Raw genomic sequence first — 16,758 nt, 5'->3', positions numbered from 1 at the left:
GGTGCAGTTCAGGAGTCAAAGACGATGCAGAGAGGCGGGAAGCGTAATAAAAACCATTCGGCAGTGGCCGAAAAGCCCCTACAACAATGGGCTGCTCAACCACCTATGGAATATAATTCCAGGTATTCTACTATGGAACATTTGGAAGGAAAGGAATAGGCGCATATTCAAAAACATCAGTTCGAGTAAGGAGGACATCTGGAACAGAGTTCATGCCAACATTCAAGAAACCATGTTACTAAAAACTTGGACTCAACAGGATTTCCCCACTGAAGACAATGAGAAAAACATCTTAAGCAACTGGGGACTGCAAATGCTACAGCAATCAGCCCCTCAGCAGACAACAAACTGCAAAGGCAAGGAAGAAGGAAGATGGGAAGCCCCACCTATGCACTCATACAAGCTAAACTTTGATGGGGCCTCAAAAGGTAATCCGGGCACTGCAGGATTTGGCGGAATCATCAAGGATCACCAAGGAATCCTACAACAGATTTACTTTGGCAACCTAGGGTGGGACACCAACAACTCTGCTGAAATGGAAGGTATGTGGCAAGGGTTACTTACAGCTAGACGACACAATCTTCAACCGTTGATTGTAGAAGGAGATTCCCAAATTCTCATAAATATGGCCATTCGTATTCAAAACGGGTCACAAGCCAGGAAGGTAGCCAATAGCTGGAGATTGGAGGCTAGGCTTAGCCACATGGCTGAGGAAATAAGCAGCTACAATGCCATCTCTTTTCATCATACTAAGAGAGATGGCAATAAGGTAGCCGATCTTCTAGCTAATATAGGGGTAGACTCAGACCAGCCCCTCCTTGAAGGAAATCTGAACATTATCCCCAACAATCAACTCCAGCAGAACTGTGAGACTCTCATTCTCAGGGATAATGAAACCCCGGATGCGGGTGTCGAAGCCAGACGTACAGGCATGCCACATGCAGTGCATGGGCTGCCCCGTGTAAACCAATAAGCTCCCCAATGAAGGCCGTCATATGGCCATTAAGCCACCCCAAGTGGAGAAGGCATTCAATGCAGAAGAGACGGGGTAGATGGAGGAGCAGGGCAGATTTATTGTGCACCTGCAACGAGAATTTAGGGGAGAATATTACAAGTTTCATGGCTCGATCAAGGCATTCTGGCCTGAGGAAAGTTGGCGGTCGTGGAAGCATAGCAAGCTCCGGCCAAGTTCGGGTTCATTCCCCTGCAGCCTGGAGAATTGTCCTTGCGGCCATTCTGGTTGCTGGGTGGGGAAGAGAGAGCAATTTGGTGCCTTGCAGCATCGAGTCTGGCAGCGGAATTGTTGGCCAAAGAGCGAAGGAAGACAAGGGGAAAGCCGGGCATTTGAGAGTGAATTGGGAGGAAACTGTTGCGGCTACCAATTCCAGATTCAACATCGAAGACACAGAGGCAGCTTTAGACTTACAATGGCAAAACTTCGCGAACGGCAGCCATGTAGACGAGGTCCATCCAGAGGATCATCCTCAAGACCACCTGCAGCAAATGAGCACCATCATTGTTGCTGCTGCTACTGCCACCGGAGAGCTAGAGCAACCCCGCTTCCCATTCGACAATATGTGGAGGTTGGGGGATCTTGTGAAGGGAAGACGGAGCTCCCAGCTTTTGGTTCTGTGGTTTTCACCTTGCCGAGAACAGAGGATCATGAAGGCGTTAACGCCCATATCACCATCATGTTCACAAAACTTCCAGATGAGGAGCATCTCCAGAACCCGCAGGAAAAACTACTGGAAGACATGGGCAGGGAGATCAGTCTTGGAAAGGAACAATCGTCCGTGGAAAAGAATGCTGCTGAAGCGCAACCAACGTCTGTTGTTGGAAGCTTGGAGGAGACGAGTCGGCAAGACCGCTTCCCTCCGGTGGGGCCACCTCCTCCAGATGTTGACGAAGACACTTGGCGGAAAATGTGGGAAGGGCGCGAGGAAGGCGACGGGTGGGCTTATGTCGTGGAGGATCCGAGCCTGGCTGAAGCGGCAGATGCACACTTCGCCTCCATCCAGCAATCTTCAGCTCGTTGAAGCCATGGCGGGTAACGTCTGGATTTTGTCTTTTGATCCTCTGGTTAATGCTTCCTCTGTTTCGGTCTTTTGGCATTCGCCTCCTGTCTCTTGGTCCTGCTTAACTCTGAGTTTGTGGTCATGTCTTTGGTTTTGCCTCATCACTGGTAATTTGAATTGCATAGCTGACATCTGTAACTCAGTCACGTTGACACCTGTCAGTTATACAAGTCAGAATATTTCTGCTGATAGCCCCTGCGTGGGCATTCATATGTCTAGTTCACTGTCATGAAAGTTTAGCTCTTTGTCGCCCCTGTGTGGGTTTTTTGTTTTCTTGGACATCTCAGTTTGGTTTTGGAAGAAGCTGCCCCTGCGAGGGAGCTATAAGGTTTACAGTCTGCAGGCCCAGGGCTATTCTTTTGGCTCTGGAAGGAATATCATGATGTTTGTAATCTTTTTGTACATATAATATATTACTTAGATAGCTTTTACAGAGAAAAAAAATGATGTAAAATTTAAATAGATGTGAATAAGTTTGTTTTTTTAAGGATGGCTTATAACAAATTGTGTAATTATAATAATACATAATGTGAATACTCAATATATTTTTTTTTAAATATTATTTAAAATATATGAAAGTGATAAATTTAAAAAATTATTGATATATATTAATTAGTAAAATTGATAACTGCATATATAGTTATTATTATTTCATTAAGTAAAATTATTTTATAAAAAAATTACAAATAATTTTGGAGACTTCAACCCAACCATTAGGAGCAGGAAACATGTGCCATACTATTGCAGCTAATTTTCCTTAACAAAGCTAATTGTATATTTCAAAATTATTTAAAATATAAATTTAATAGAGTAACTTTTGGTTTAACCTATAAAATCTTAATATAGTAGAAACCAATGCGGTTGAGATTAACATTGAGAGCATATTGCGAGCTAATATGAGGTGTCTAACTCTTCATAAAACTAAAAAAATGATAGTAAACTCACATTTGTAAGGGGACCATGACAAGTATTTAGCGCACCAAGCGTACACTATGGGGAGTTTATTTAGTGAACATATCGTTCAAAGTATTTCGTTGAATCTCCTCCTATGCAGTTAAACTTCTTAAAAAAACCTTTATATCCATTATATTCGTTTATTTATAAACCACCTTCGGTATTCAAATTGCAATACCTAGTCCACAAAAAGAGATTTAAACATAAAGCAACTTCTCTTTTAGTATATTTTGATTATTTAATTACAATTACATAATATGAAAGCCGTAAATATTTTCCTAATATCCAATACATGAAAACCAAAATTTAATAGTATTATCTGGTCTTACTATACTACGGAAATTACAAAGTGTCTCATTCCAAAGGTATTAGTATAATTAAATTGTTTATTAATATGCATAACACATTAAAACAATATATTTATAGCATAGGATAACACGCAACGTTTAAATAAGTGTGATTAATTTGGTTTCCTTGATTTATATTTTTTTAAATTTTCTAATAAAGAAACATGTGAGATATATAAATTTAATAGGATTATAATTTTGTTTATTTAAATAATATAAGCGTATTTAGATAAAATATTAATGTTTATAATATATATGAAATTAATGAATTTAAAATTTGTTAAAAGGTGGTATTTTTACACATAATTTGAAGTAGAGATTTAGGTTTAAATAAGTGTGATTAATTTGGTTTCCTTGATTTATATTTTTTTAAATTTTGTAATAAAGAAACATTTGAGATATATAAATTTAATAGGATTATAATTTTGTTTATTTAAATAATATAAGCGTATTTAGATAAAATATTAATGTTTATAATATATATGAAATTAATGAATTTAAAATTTGTTAAAAGGTGGTATTTTTACAAATAATTTGAAGTAGAGATTTAGATATCGAAAAATTAGGTAATTCTTGACCTAATTTATGTATATAAAATATGAGAAATTTTAATTAATGAGATTAACATTGAAATCATATTATGGCATGATTTTAATTGTCTATTTTTTTTTTTTTTAATTTAAAATGAATAGTAAATTCATATTTTCTAAAGTAACTATGACAAGTATATGTCACATCAATATTAGCTTATTGGTGGTTTTTTAGTGTACATATGGGATAACACTTTCATTTAAGAGAAACTAAAAAATACTCATAAATTATTTCTTATTTCTTCAAATTCTTTCATATTTATTCAAATTCTTTCATTGCATCTCATCTTATTCATTGCATTCCCTCTTATTGAAATATTATATTAAGAAAGAAGCTTTGTATCCCTTTTTTTCAATGACACTTTTCATATTTGTTGATCTACCAATCACTTTGGGCATTCCAAAACTTAGCTCGCAACACATGAAACAACTAAAATAAGTGTATTTTCCAACAATGAAGCTATTTTTTTGTATTTCTAGTGTTTTATTTGGAAAAGTAATTTTTTTTTTTTACTATTTTACTATGACATAATATGAAATAGACTATAACATCAATCCTACAAAATAGAACATAAATATTTCCCTAAAACTCCTTACATGAAATCCAATATGAAATCAATGATTCTCTTTTATCTTACCATATTACAAAAAAAATATAATACAAATTACGAAAGTGTCAAACTCATCACAAATATATGAGAAGCTATGGTACAATAGAATTATAACACTTCTTTGCTAGTACTTTCTTCACACTTATGCTTGTCCTATAAAATAATGGGAATGTTAGGACCCATTTCAGGGTACTAAAAGCATAATTAAAATTTCATTGCATAATTTCACAACAAAAACAAATATTTGACAAGTTCAACTTGTATAATTTGCCACAACATATTAAAAATACTAAAGATATGTAATGAAATTGATTCATGACAATTACATAAATGAAACAACAACAAGAACACTACCTAGTAAAATAGATAGGTTGTACTACTATTGCTAGGATGCCTTGGCTGAATATGGCACCCAGCTATTATGAATTTTTAGACCACGAAACTTCCACAAGTTCCCTAGCCCTTAGAGCCCAAGTCTGACTACGCATGTAATGTGAAACTGATTCAATACCCTCCAATCTACAATCTACAGACAAAACCAAGTTCTAAATTTTCATTCTTCACTGTCCTCCTCCTCCTCTACCCTCTTCTTCTTCCTTCCTCACTTCCCACCTTGACATCTCCCTTGACCGAGATCTCCTATGAAGGGCTTGTACGTTTCAGGTTTATAGAACCTTCGAATAGTTGACCACACTTCGCTCGCGGGTGCGTTGACTCTCTGAATTCCGATGGACGAGCACGGGTTATCTACGTTCCGGAACTGGTGAGAGTGGTGAGCCGCCAAAACATCCTTCAAGTTGTAGTACTCATCCTCTTTCAAAGAGATGGACCTGCGTATGTTATGCAAACCAACGAAATTTTTAAATTCAACTTCTGGCCAGATTTTAATCTGCAGCTTCGTCATCTCCATTACCACAGTACAATACGTGGCCGCTTTATCTCTGGTTAGGCTGTAGAGGCGCACACCCTGAGATATATAAAATTATTTGGTGCAATGGAATAATCTCGTCCCCTCTCTCAAGGTTCCATGTTCCTAGCCAAATGAGCTCGAAAGTTGTTAATTGCATCCCGCTCTTCGCGAGCCACATACTCATCAATCTCGGCAACTGCATACCACTTTCCCATGCTGCGTGCTCGCAAACCGTACTCGTTTTTCAATGAGTGTACTCTACAGAATTCACAAATTAGTTTAAAGATAATGTAAATTTTGGTAATATTATAATAAAATTTGGCAAAATGTTTGAAAATTTTTTATTGCCTTGAATTTATTTTCACTCTCAAAAATTAATTCAAAACACTATCTGTTTCGATCTTTTGAAAGTTTTTTTTAAGAAAGAAAATCTTGATATTATATTGAGGATATATAAAATAAAATGTTCAGATAGTTCTAAATGAGTTTTGATGAAAAACTCCTGATACTACCGATAGACTGCATCTCAAAACCAAGTTGAGCAGATAACCATCATGTAATATGTACATGTACATGTTAACAGTATTTTCAGAAAGAAACAAAAAACCATTGAAACCATTCAGCAGATCGGAAGGTAAAGAGCAGTGACAGATGATAGAACAAATTTAGCGAATAAAGAAGAGTCCTCAAAAATTTTTAGATTCCGCCACCTCCAAAATGACCAGATGGTGATGAGCAGAATGGGCCGGAAAGCATTTCGATCTTTTGAAAGTTGTGTAATACAATCAAATGAATTTCCATGGGGACTCTCAAAAATCAATTCAAAACACTATCTGTTTCCATCTTTTGAAAGTTTTTTTTTTTTTTTTGAGAGAAAAAGCGATATAGATTATATTAAAGATATATAAAGATCAAATATACATAGGAATTCAAAATCCTCAACCATATTAAACAAAAAATTGTGTAATACAATTAAATGAATTTCCATCGGGAGGTGCGGTTGACCATATATTCTACCCGTCTATCAATCCGTTGAAAAATAGTGATACAGAGTATTTAAGCGGTTGAAAAATAGTGATACAGAGTATTTAAGCGGTTAAAATCTAGTATTTAATATGATTAGATTTTTCCCTAAAATTCTTAACTATATTAAGAAGTAATTTGACAATACACTCATTATAAATTATATCAAAAAATAATTTTAACAATATAGTCTATTCTAAACTTATAAGTTTAATAGACATCCATACATTTTTATTTATTTTTAATTAAATATTAAACAAATTTTTAAATTTAAACTAATTTAATATTTATATTTTTAATTATATATATAGACTGTAAAGTTGCCGCAATAACTGTATAATATATGTGCATATATCCTGTATATTATTTTCAATTCATTTAAAAAGTTTATTATTTTATTTTTTTATTTTAAGATATGAAATAAATTTTTTAGTTTAATATAATTCTATATTTAGGTTTTATAGTACGAGTATCACGTATATATTATTAGAATTTTTGCTCAAAGTTTTTAGGAAACGATATATTATTAGTTAATTTAAGGGATGACAACTTTAATTTTAGATGTATATACAATATAATAGAATTTATCTTAATATTATTTAGATTTGTTTTCTTATATGTATTTTTTTATTTTTTAATAGATTTTATACTTAAAATAATTTTATATTTAGGTTTTTATCTATATTATATAAAGTTTTTAAAATACTTTGAATATCTAAATAAGAGTAGTTTTCTATGTGTACTTTATTATGTTTTATATTTATTCATTTGTTCAAGATTAAGATTAAGCTAGGATTTATATTTGTTTCTTATATTTTTATATCTAATATATCTTTAATTTAATATTAATTTTTATTTTTTATTTATGTTATAGGATTTTTTAAAGTAATTTAAATATTTAATTTATAGTAATTTCAAAATAATAAAATGATGTCTACCAAATTTTGAATAGACAATGATGTTCTGTGAGCACTCTTTGATATAAAATCACAAGATCAATTCTCTCGAATCAAAATAATATCTTAAATATAATAAAAATATAATCTCATCTAACTTAAAAAATAAAAAATAATACTAATATATTTGTGAAAAAAAAAACTATTTCTCAGATTTCAAATTTAGTGTTGTATTCAACCCTTATAAATCTGTTGAGATCCCAAATCCATATTTAAGTGTATATAATAATATCTATTTAGTACTACCACTTGTTTTTAAAATTTCATATTTAAATATATATAAATTGAATTTATACACAAATAAATCCATATTTAAGTGTATATAATAATATCTATCTAGTACTACCACTTGTTTTTAAAATTTCATATTTAAATATATATAAATTGAATTTATACAAAAATAAATTACTTATTAGCAATATCTAAAACATAATTTTATTGAGTGCAACCACTTGTTTTTAAAATTTCATCTAACACTTCATTTCACTTTATGAGTTTGTTATAAAATTATCGATAATAATGCCAAATTGTTCACTACTACTCCTAAGGGAGATTAGTACATGGTTTCACGCTCCCTTTTTAAGATAATGACCCAGGCTTATTTCTCATATGAATGAATTGATTTAGTCTTTTCAACTATCAAAATTTTAATCATTAATTTATTGAATTTCACGGTGTTTAGAATCTAAATCATTGACCTAGTTATCAACATTGAACACATGAATCAGAGTGCTAATATTTTATTATTAATGTAAAAATATTTATATTTATTTAAATAAAAATATCAATTTTTTACATTTTGAATTTGAATATATTTAAATAGTTAAGGTTTATAAATATTTTTAATTTAGGATGATAAATTTAAATTGGTTTTTTTTTTTTTTTTCTTGTTTTGGTAACAAAAGCAATAATGAGGCAATTGATTTTTGAATTTTTTTAGAATGTTGAACTCCAGGTGGTCATGATCTTATAAAAACTCCATACCTATCATAAAGCTCCTAGAAGCTCCCTCTTTTCTACAAGCTGCCAATAATGGCTTATCCAAATCAAGCTCCCAAAAAACTCTTAAAAGGCTCCCAAGCTACCAAAAAAACTCCCACTGAAATGAGAATGTTTTGTAGTGTTGCATATATCGACTCTTGCTTCTCCTATGCTTAATATGTGATATTCTTCATTAGAGAACATATTGGTTATTTAGTTAAGAGTTTATTAATTAGCTCCTAGTTTTAGTTATGGTTGAAATATTATTGAACTAATTAGATTGACTAGTTAAGATAGTCAATCTATCTTAAACCTACTTTGATTGATAAATATATGATTTTCTATGATATTAATACAGGGATAATAGTTTTATGTGTAATTTTTTTTTTTTCTTAGTGTCAATGCTAGTAGATCTGGGTGTAACTCTATCATAGGAGGGTTGACAGGGTCTATAAATATGTGAATGATGTAGATTAGATTTAGGTGTTCTCTTGTGTGAATTATCTTCTTGTCATCAAATAAAGCCATGGAAAATAATTGACCCGTGTTCAAGTCCTTATTACATCCATGCACTTCCCAACTCAACTAGGTTTTAGATATTCAATCGTGCCACACTACCTCCAAAAATCACTAATGTTGAACCATATTGAATATATCCTCGAGACATAAAATAGAATTTCAAAGATCACATGCATTACATTCTAAGGAAGGACCAACTTTAGGTTGAGTCCTAGAGAAAGGATGTGGGAGAGACATGAATGCTTAGGGCTAGGGCCCTTTCATGTCGTCACTGGACTCATCACTCCAGACCAGGAGGAACAAGATGGATATCATATTTAGAGTCATAGAGATAGTTGTGGATCCATAAAAGTATATTGACAAAGTTAGTGCCAAGATTGTGAACGGATGATGGACATGAAACAATTCAACATAGTAGCATTTGGGACAAGAACTAATTTAACTAATGTTTCATGGGATCCTCCAAATCTGGGTTTTAATGAAGCTCCAACTACAACTCCAAGTCCAACTTTATACGACATAATTTTTATTATTAGTGCAAGCTACGTAAATTATTACATAAGGACTAGTGATCAGTTGCAACCATATGTCATATTGCGTGGTATTTTAAACATTAAATCATTCTTTTATTTTTCTTTACATCTCTCTTCTCTCTCTCTAAATGTACCTTGACATATTATTTGCACACAAATTTGTCTAATTGGTTTCGACAAGGGTTTCTAAAGCTTTTGATCTACCAATAGGAACCCATTGCATTCTCAAGTTGGTTTTCAAGGAATACTATTGATGTTTTCACTAGTGCAAGCAAAAGAAATAGTTATGAAATTATTCGCTAGCTAGCAAAGAAAGATGTCATTGTGATATTGATAATTTTCTTGACGAGCATGTGGAATTATTTGATATTAAAATATTTTTTGAGTAAAATAAATAAATAAATAAATAATTACTAATATTACACATGAGATGGAGGCCATGTTGTAATACTAACTTAGGTACATTTAGTGTCTAGATTGAATTCCTAGATAATTGATGAATAAAATGGTGGGCCATGTATTTCGATAGATGGAAATAAGTCAATAGAATGGGTAGTAGTTCAATCATTACAAAAACAAAATTGATTTAGTAGTCTAAAAAGACTATATCTTTAAGTGATCAACTATAAGTATAACATAGTATGTACAATTGTGATGGAAATTGGTATGTGAGATTTCAAAATGGATAAAGATGTATATGAAGAGGGTGTTGGAGATATTAACTCCTAGTTGTCTTTCTCTTAATATATAATATTACTCATCAAATAATGTAATGGCTATTTACCTAAGAGGTTATTAATTAGCTTCTAGTTTTAGGTGTGCTTTAGATATTATCTCAATTAACTAGATTGTCTAGCTAAGATGGTCAATCTATCTTAAGACTAGTACAATGCATAAATATATGATATTTTGTGATGATAATATATGAATAACACTTTTTTGTGTACAATAATTCTCTTTGGGCTCCAAAAATTGAAGGATTAGGAATAGGTCGGGCCTGAGTTTCCCATCTGCTAAGACTGGTACCCACACACACACACACACACACACACACACACACACACACACACACACACACACACACACACACATATATATATATATATATATATATATATATATATATATATATATATATGAATATATATGAGTTTGAGATTTATTTAAAATTATATTAAAATATAATAATGTAAGTAATATTCGAGTTTTGTAGTCTTCACAGTGTAAAACAGTTGGTGATAGAGGCCATTATTAAGACAATCCTTGTAATTCCTCTCGATTAAACCTCAACAAGCTTTATGTACAACATGTGGAACTTTGTAGGTAAAATTGGAGATTATAGTGGTTGTGGATGGAATCAACCCCTTCAAATGAGTAATATCCCACTCTACTTATTAGTTCTTATGTTTTATATAATATTAATAAAAATATTTAATATAGTAAATAGATAAGTAAATAAATATATTTCTGTATTATTAATTTTAATTGAATCATGGTTGATTAAAATTATAATACAACTCACAAAGGTGTCAAACTCATCACAAAGATATGAGAAGCTATGGTTTTTTACAACACTCTACAATAGAATTCTACCACTTGTATGCTAATACTTCCTTCACATTTATGCTTATACTATAGAATAATGGGAATGTTAGGACTCATTTCTGTGTCCTAAAACCATAATTAAAATTTCATTGCATAATTTCACAAAAAAAAAACATTTGACAAGTTCAACATGTATAATTTGTCCAAAAATATTAAAAACACTAAAGATATGTAATGAAATTGATTCATGATAATTACATAAATGAAACAACAATAAGTAGATTACCTGATAAGATGGATAGATTGTACTGCTCTTGCTAGGACCCGTTTACTGAATATGCCACCTAGCCAAGTAGGGAAGTCCACATGACTTCCTATCCCACAAAACCTCCACATGTTCCCTAGCCATTCAAGCCCAAGTCTGACTGCACATGTAGTGTATCTAAAACCAATCCAATTCCCTCCAATCTACAATATACAAACCAATAAAAGTTCTAAGTTTTCATTCTTCACTCTCCTCCTCCTCTCCCTTCTCTCTACTTCTTCCTTCCCACTTCAAACCCCAAAAAAGTAAAAAAAATGAACCCCCTCGATTCTCCTCCTATCCCGCTTATGCCTCCCTTGCCCCATAAATGTCTACCACCTATCATAAATTCCATAAATGTTCCCTACACCTTTGAATTTAGTTCCATTAACTCTTCCCCCCTCATTTCTTACTCTTGGGTCCACCTCCCTATTCTCCCATCTTTGAATTAACTCAAGGTGATTAGGCCTTATAGAGAATTAATTCATTATTAATTAGGCCTAAGGCTAATTAATCAACCAACTTCTTATCAAGATAAACTATTAAGTAATCTTAATTGTTAATTACACGTATAATATAATAAGCTATGGGTTACTAGCATATTCATGCAATATGTGGTTGTATAGCTAGCATATGTATACTTCATATGTATACTAAGAATACTTACCATAATCAAGAACAAATAATAACCATTTAGCTGGTAACTTATGATTGCAATGTAAGATTGTAGGATCAGGTAGGAGCATTACACACACCACTCCTTCAGAGAACTTCATCCCAAAGTTAGATATAAGACGATACAAGCACTTAAGAAGCAGTATGAAAACTAGGCATGCCAAAATATAATGGATTAGTTGTCGTGCTTTTGTTGGAATGACCCAATTGAATATGCCATCCTACCAACTAGGAAAATTTGTCCAACTTCCTATTCCATGGGAACATCCACAGAATCCCTAGCCCTCGGAGCCCAAGTACAACCACAACCATAGTGTGTTTGAAACTTATCCAAGACCATGTAATCTACAATCTACAAACAAAACCAAATTCTAAGTTCTCACTCCTCATTGTCTTCCTCCACTCCCTTTTCTCTTCTTCTTCCTTCCCCACTTCAAACCCTAAAAGAACCAAAAAATGAAGCCCCTTCATTTTCCTTTGGAAATTATGCCTCCTTTACCCATCAATGTTAAACACCTATCATAAATGCCCTAAATGTCTTGTGACTCCTTCCAATTAAATGGCATTAAAGTCCCATCCCCTCAGGATTACTCCTCGCCTCCTTTACCCATCACTGTCAAACACCTATTATTAATTCCCTAAATGTCTCATCACAGCTTTCAATAAAATGCTGTTAAGTTCCTATCCCCTCATGATTACTCCTCGAGCCACTTCCCTATCCTCCCATCCTTGAATTAACTCGAGATCATTACACTTTGTCAAATCATAAGGATAAGAAATAATCAAAATAATAATTTTATTATAATAAATTAACAGATTAATATAATAATAATATTTATTTTTATGAGTGAATTAAACTAAAATGAACGCTTAAGAATCTTAATTAATTTAAAGCTGAATTATTAATAATAAATTATAGACAATAAATTATAGATAATTAATTAATTATTAATTACTCAATCAACCACTAATTATCAATTAAAAATTAAACAAAGATAACGCCAAATACAATAAAAATAAGCACCCATAACGAAAGATAGAATTATTGGCAATTTAGCCTAGAAAACTATTTGAGAGAATCATTCATTGAACTCATGACTTATCTATGTAGAGCGTTGTTTACTTTCTCATTTATATATTAATCTCCTTCAAAATATCAGATATATTCTTCGTGCAATTGACATTGGGAATTTGTTTCCTTTCTAATTTAGATATTAATCTCCTTCAAAATATCAAATATGTTCTTCGTGCAATTCCATTTGGAATTTATATATTTTAAAAGATAACAATTTGGTAGAACTTCCTCTATTATATATGTATTCGTCTACTTAATAAATAAATCATTTTTACAAACACATATTTCTGCTAATTATTTGCACAAAATATATTTAATTATGTGCGGGCAAGTTTCTTTTATGTCATCCTAGCTAACAATGATCATTGAATCCACTCTTAAGCTTAAGCTTCATTGTTCCACTTCATCTCGGCTAAACCTACAACCCTAAATTGTGTTCTATACTATTTTAGAATAACCTTTGGTATGAGAGAGCTTGCTGATTATAGTCACCGGTCATTCGATTTTAACTTTTAAATCATGTTCTTACTGCTCTAAATCTGGCTTTTTTGTACTAACAATGCAAGTTGCATAAGCCGTCAATTGCACTTGACAATTGAGAATTGCAGCTTCTGGCCGAAAAGTCAACTTGAGACTTCAAACAGGTCTGATCTGACAGACCAAAAAAAATAAAAATAAAAATTAAATTTTACATTTTTCAAGTTATTCATACCCACAGTTACTCAACTATCCTTAAAAGTTTGTGCAACATTGACAGAAATATCTATTGTTACATCTTACCCGAAAAATACTGACTCTTACCAAAACAAAATTGTAAAAATGAACCTAGTAATATCCTTAGTTAAATACCCTTCGCCACTTCGACGCTGCGGGAGTGAATAAAATTGATTTTCTGCCCAAAGACACGAATCTTCTTTCTGAAGTTTTGCGACATAGCTTTAAGAGCATATCACTTAAAAGCCATCTTCACTTTCAGACACGGGGAAAGGCTTACTTTGTCCTTGCTGGTATATTTTGTGTATAACTCACAATGTTTTTTGCAACAAAATATTACATCTGAGGGAGTGCGGATTTGCCCTATAAAATTAATCTATAACATCCATAATATAAAATAAAACAGCCCAATTTTTTTCTCTATTCCGTTATCATCCTCTAATCTTTCATCCTATCCGGCGTCCTAATTCCAATCACAAACAACACCGGCGTTCAGAGCGGATGAACACACAGCCCCGGGAAGAGACAGTTTACTCCCGCTTCTGTTTAGACGTGGGGCGTGAGAATAACCTGGACAAGGAGTGCAAGTTGCATTCGATGATGGTATCGATGAAAGTGCAGGTATCTTCTCTACAATTCCCCTCTGGAATATCTGAAACATAAGATTCCGCAACAATAGTCCAAACTCTTCCCTCCTGCACAAAGTCATTCAACGTGGTGACGGACAGATAATTCCTAAGGCGGTGCTCTCCTCCCAACACTCTGAAACTGAGAATGCGCTTCTCCTCGTCCAGAATCTCGAGGCGCTCAATGCTGTTCTTCGCTGGAAGCCCTGATACAAGTTTGACCTCTCTCACGCATCCCACCTTGACATCTCCCTTGACGGAGCAGCTCCTGATGAAGGGCTTGTACGTTTCAGGTCTATCGAACCGTCGAATAATTGACCACACTGCGCTCGCCGGTGCGTTGACTCTCTGAATTCGTATGGACGAGCACTGGTTATCTACGTTTCGAAACTGGTGAGAGTGGTGAGCCGCCAAAACATCCTTCAAGTTGTAGTACTCGTCTTCTTTCAAATAGATGGACCTGTGTATGTTATGCAGACCAACGAGATTTTTAAATTGAACTTCTGGGCAGATTTTAATCTGCCGCCTCGTCATCTCCATTCCCACAGTACAATACGTGGCCGCTTTATCTCTGGTTAAGCTGTAGAGGCGCACACACTGAGATATATAAAATTATTTGGTGCTATGGAATAATCTCGTCCCGTCGCTCAAGGTTCCATGATCCTAGCCATGTCTATCCTGGGCAAATGAGCTCGAAAGTTGTTAACTGCATCCCGCTCTTCCCCTGCCACGTGCTCATCAAATTCGGCAACCGCATACCACTTTCCCATGCTGCGTGCTCGCAAACCGTACTCGATTTTTCAATGAGCTTACTCCAGAGAATCTTACAATATTATTATAAAATATTATGATAAAATTTGGTAGAATTTTTTTAAAATATTTTTAAAATCTGGGTTATAGTTGTTAAATTTCAAAATTTGAATATCACAGAAATTTTTATGACGTTGAATCTATTTTCACCATCAAAAAAATAGATTCAAACATCTCAGCATTCTGATTTTAGGAAAAAAAATTATGACAATAATTCTGCCATCTAAGCAAATTTGTGACCTGGGTAGACAAAGCCTTTGCAATGTAAGTGGGTTGAAGAATCTATTGTGTAGTATAATTAAATGAACTTCTGTGGAGATGTGCCGTTGACCATATATTTTACTCTCTTAATCAAGTTTCATCTATAGGTTGAGAAATAGTGATAAAGAGGTATAGCGGTTAAAATCTAGCTTTTAACATGATTGGAGTTTTTGCGAAAAATAGTAACTACATCAAAAAATAACTTAACAATACACCCATCACCAACCACATCAAGTAATAAATTTAACAATACACCCGTCATTGTTTGTTCTAAACCCCATAAATTTATACTCATCTAGATTCATACTAATAAACGTTCATATTAGATAATAAACATTAATATTAGATATTAAATCAATTTTTAAATTTAAACTTGTTTAATATTTGTATTTTTAATTTTATATTATTTATTATTTTTATGGAATGTAAAGTTGCCGCATTAACTGTATAACACATAACATATGTGTATATATCCTGTATGTTTATTTTCAATTCATTGAGTTTTAATTTAATTTTTTTTATTATAAGATACTAAATAATTTTTTTTGTTTAATATAAATTCTATATTTATGTTATATTGTACGAGTATCACGTATATATTATTGCTCAATTTTTTTAGGAAACGATATATTATTAGTTCATTTAAGGGATGACACAACTTTAATCTTGCATGCACATATAACATAATAAAATTTATCTTTATTTTATTTTAATTTTTATATATCTATATATAATTAAAATAATTTTATGTTTATGTTTATGTTTTCATTTATAATAGTATAAATTTTCAAAAAATAATTTGAATGTTTAAATAAGGATAAGGACACCCCTATTGAGGCTATTGCAATTTAATGTACTTCTATTTACACAAACATTCCTGAATATGAAGTGGAGACGTTTTCCAGACATGTTAGAGAGGAACAAATTAAGGATGGTATCCCTTGGGCTGAGTTTGATGGGGCATCCCAGAATGATAGAACAAGAGTAGGGCTGGTCATTCATATAATCAAAATCAGAGCCTGAAAGCATCTGTTGGTTTAGGCACTGGTACAAATAATTTTGCGGAATTGTTTGCTCTAAAATTGCTTTTATGCTGGCTTATCCACAGGAACATCTTCATAGTTCAGATCTTTGGGGACTCTATGAATGTTATTAAATGGTGCAATGGGGAAAGCAGATGTCAAAACTATATCTTGTTACCTTTATTAGAAGAGTTTCAGCAGTTAAAGCTTTACTTTAATGTCTTTTC

At 32.7% G+C, this 16,758-nt stretch overlaps 1 pseudogene; it reads right to left on the bottom strand.

The window, feature by feature from the left end:
• Window positions 1-14,342: 14,342 nt before the first annotated feature.
• LOC149250344 (abscisic acid receptor PYL8 pseudogene) lies at window positions 14,343-14,978 on the bottom strand (annotated as a pseudogene).
• Between the last annotated feature and the right edge of the window lie 1,780 nt (window positions 14,979-16,758).

This window comes from Pinus tabuliformis, chromosome 7 (assembly GCF_031772625.1).
Source record: "Pinus tabuliformis cultivar Carrire ecotype Pingquan chromosome 7, CPIR1, whole genome shotgun sequence".
NCBI classification, from domain to species: domain Eukaryota; kingdom Viridiplantae; phylum Streptophyta; class Pinopsida; order Pinales; family Pinaceae; genus Pinus; species Pinus tabuliformis.
This window is presented reverse-complemented; position numbering and strand designations above follow the sequence as displayed.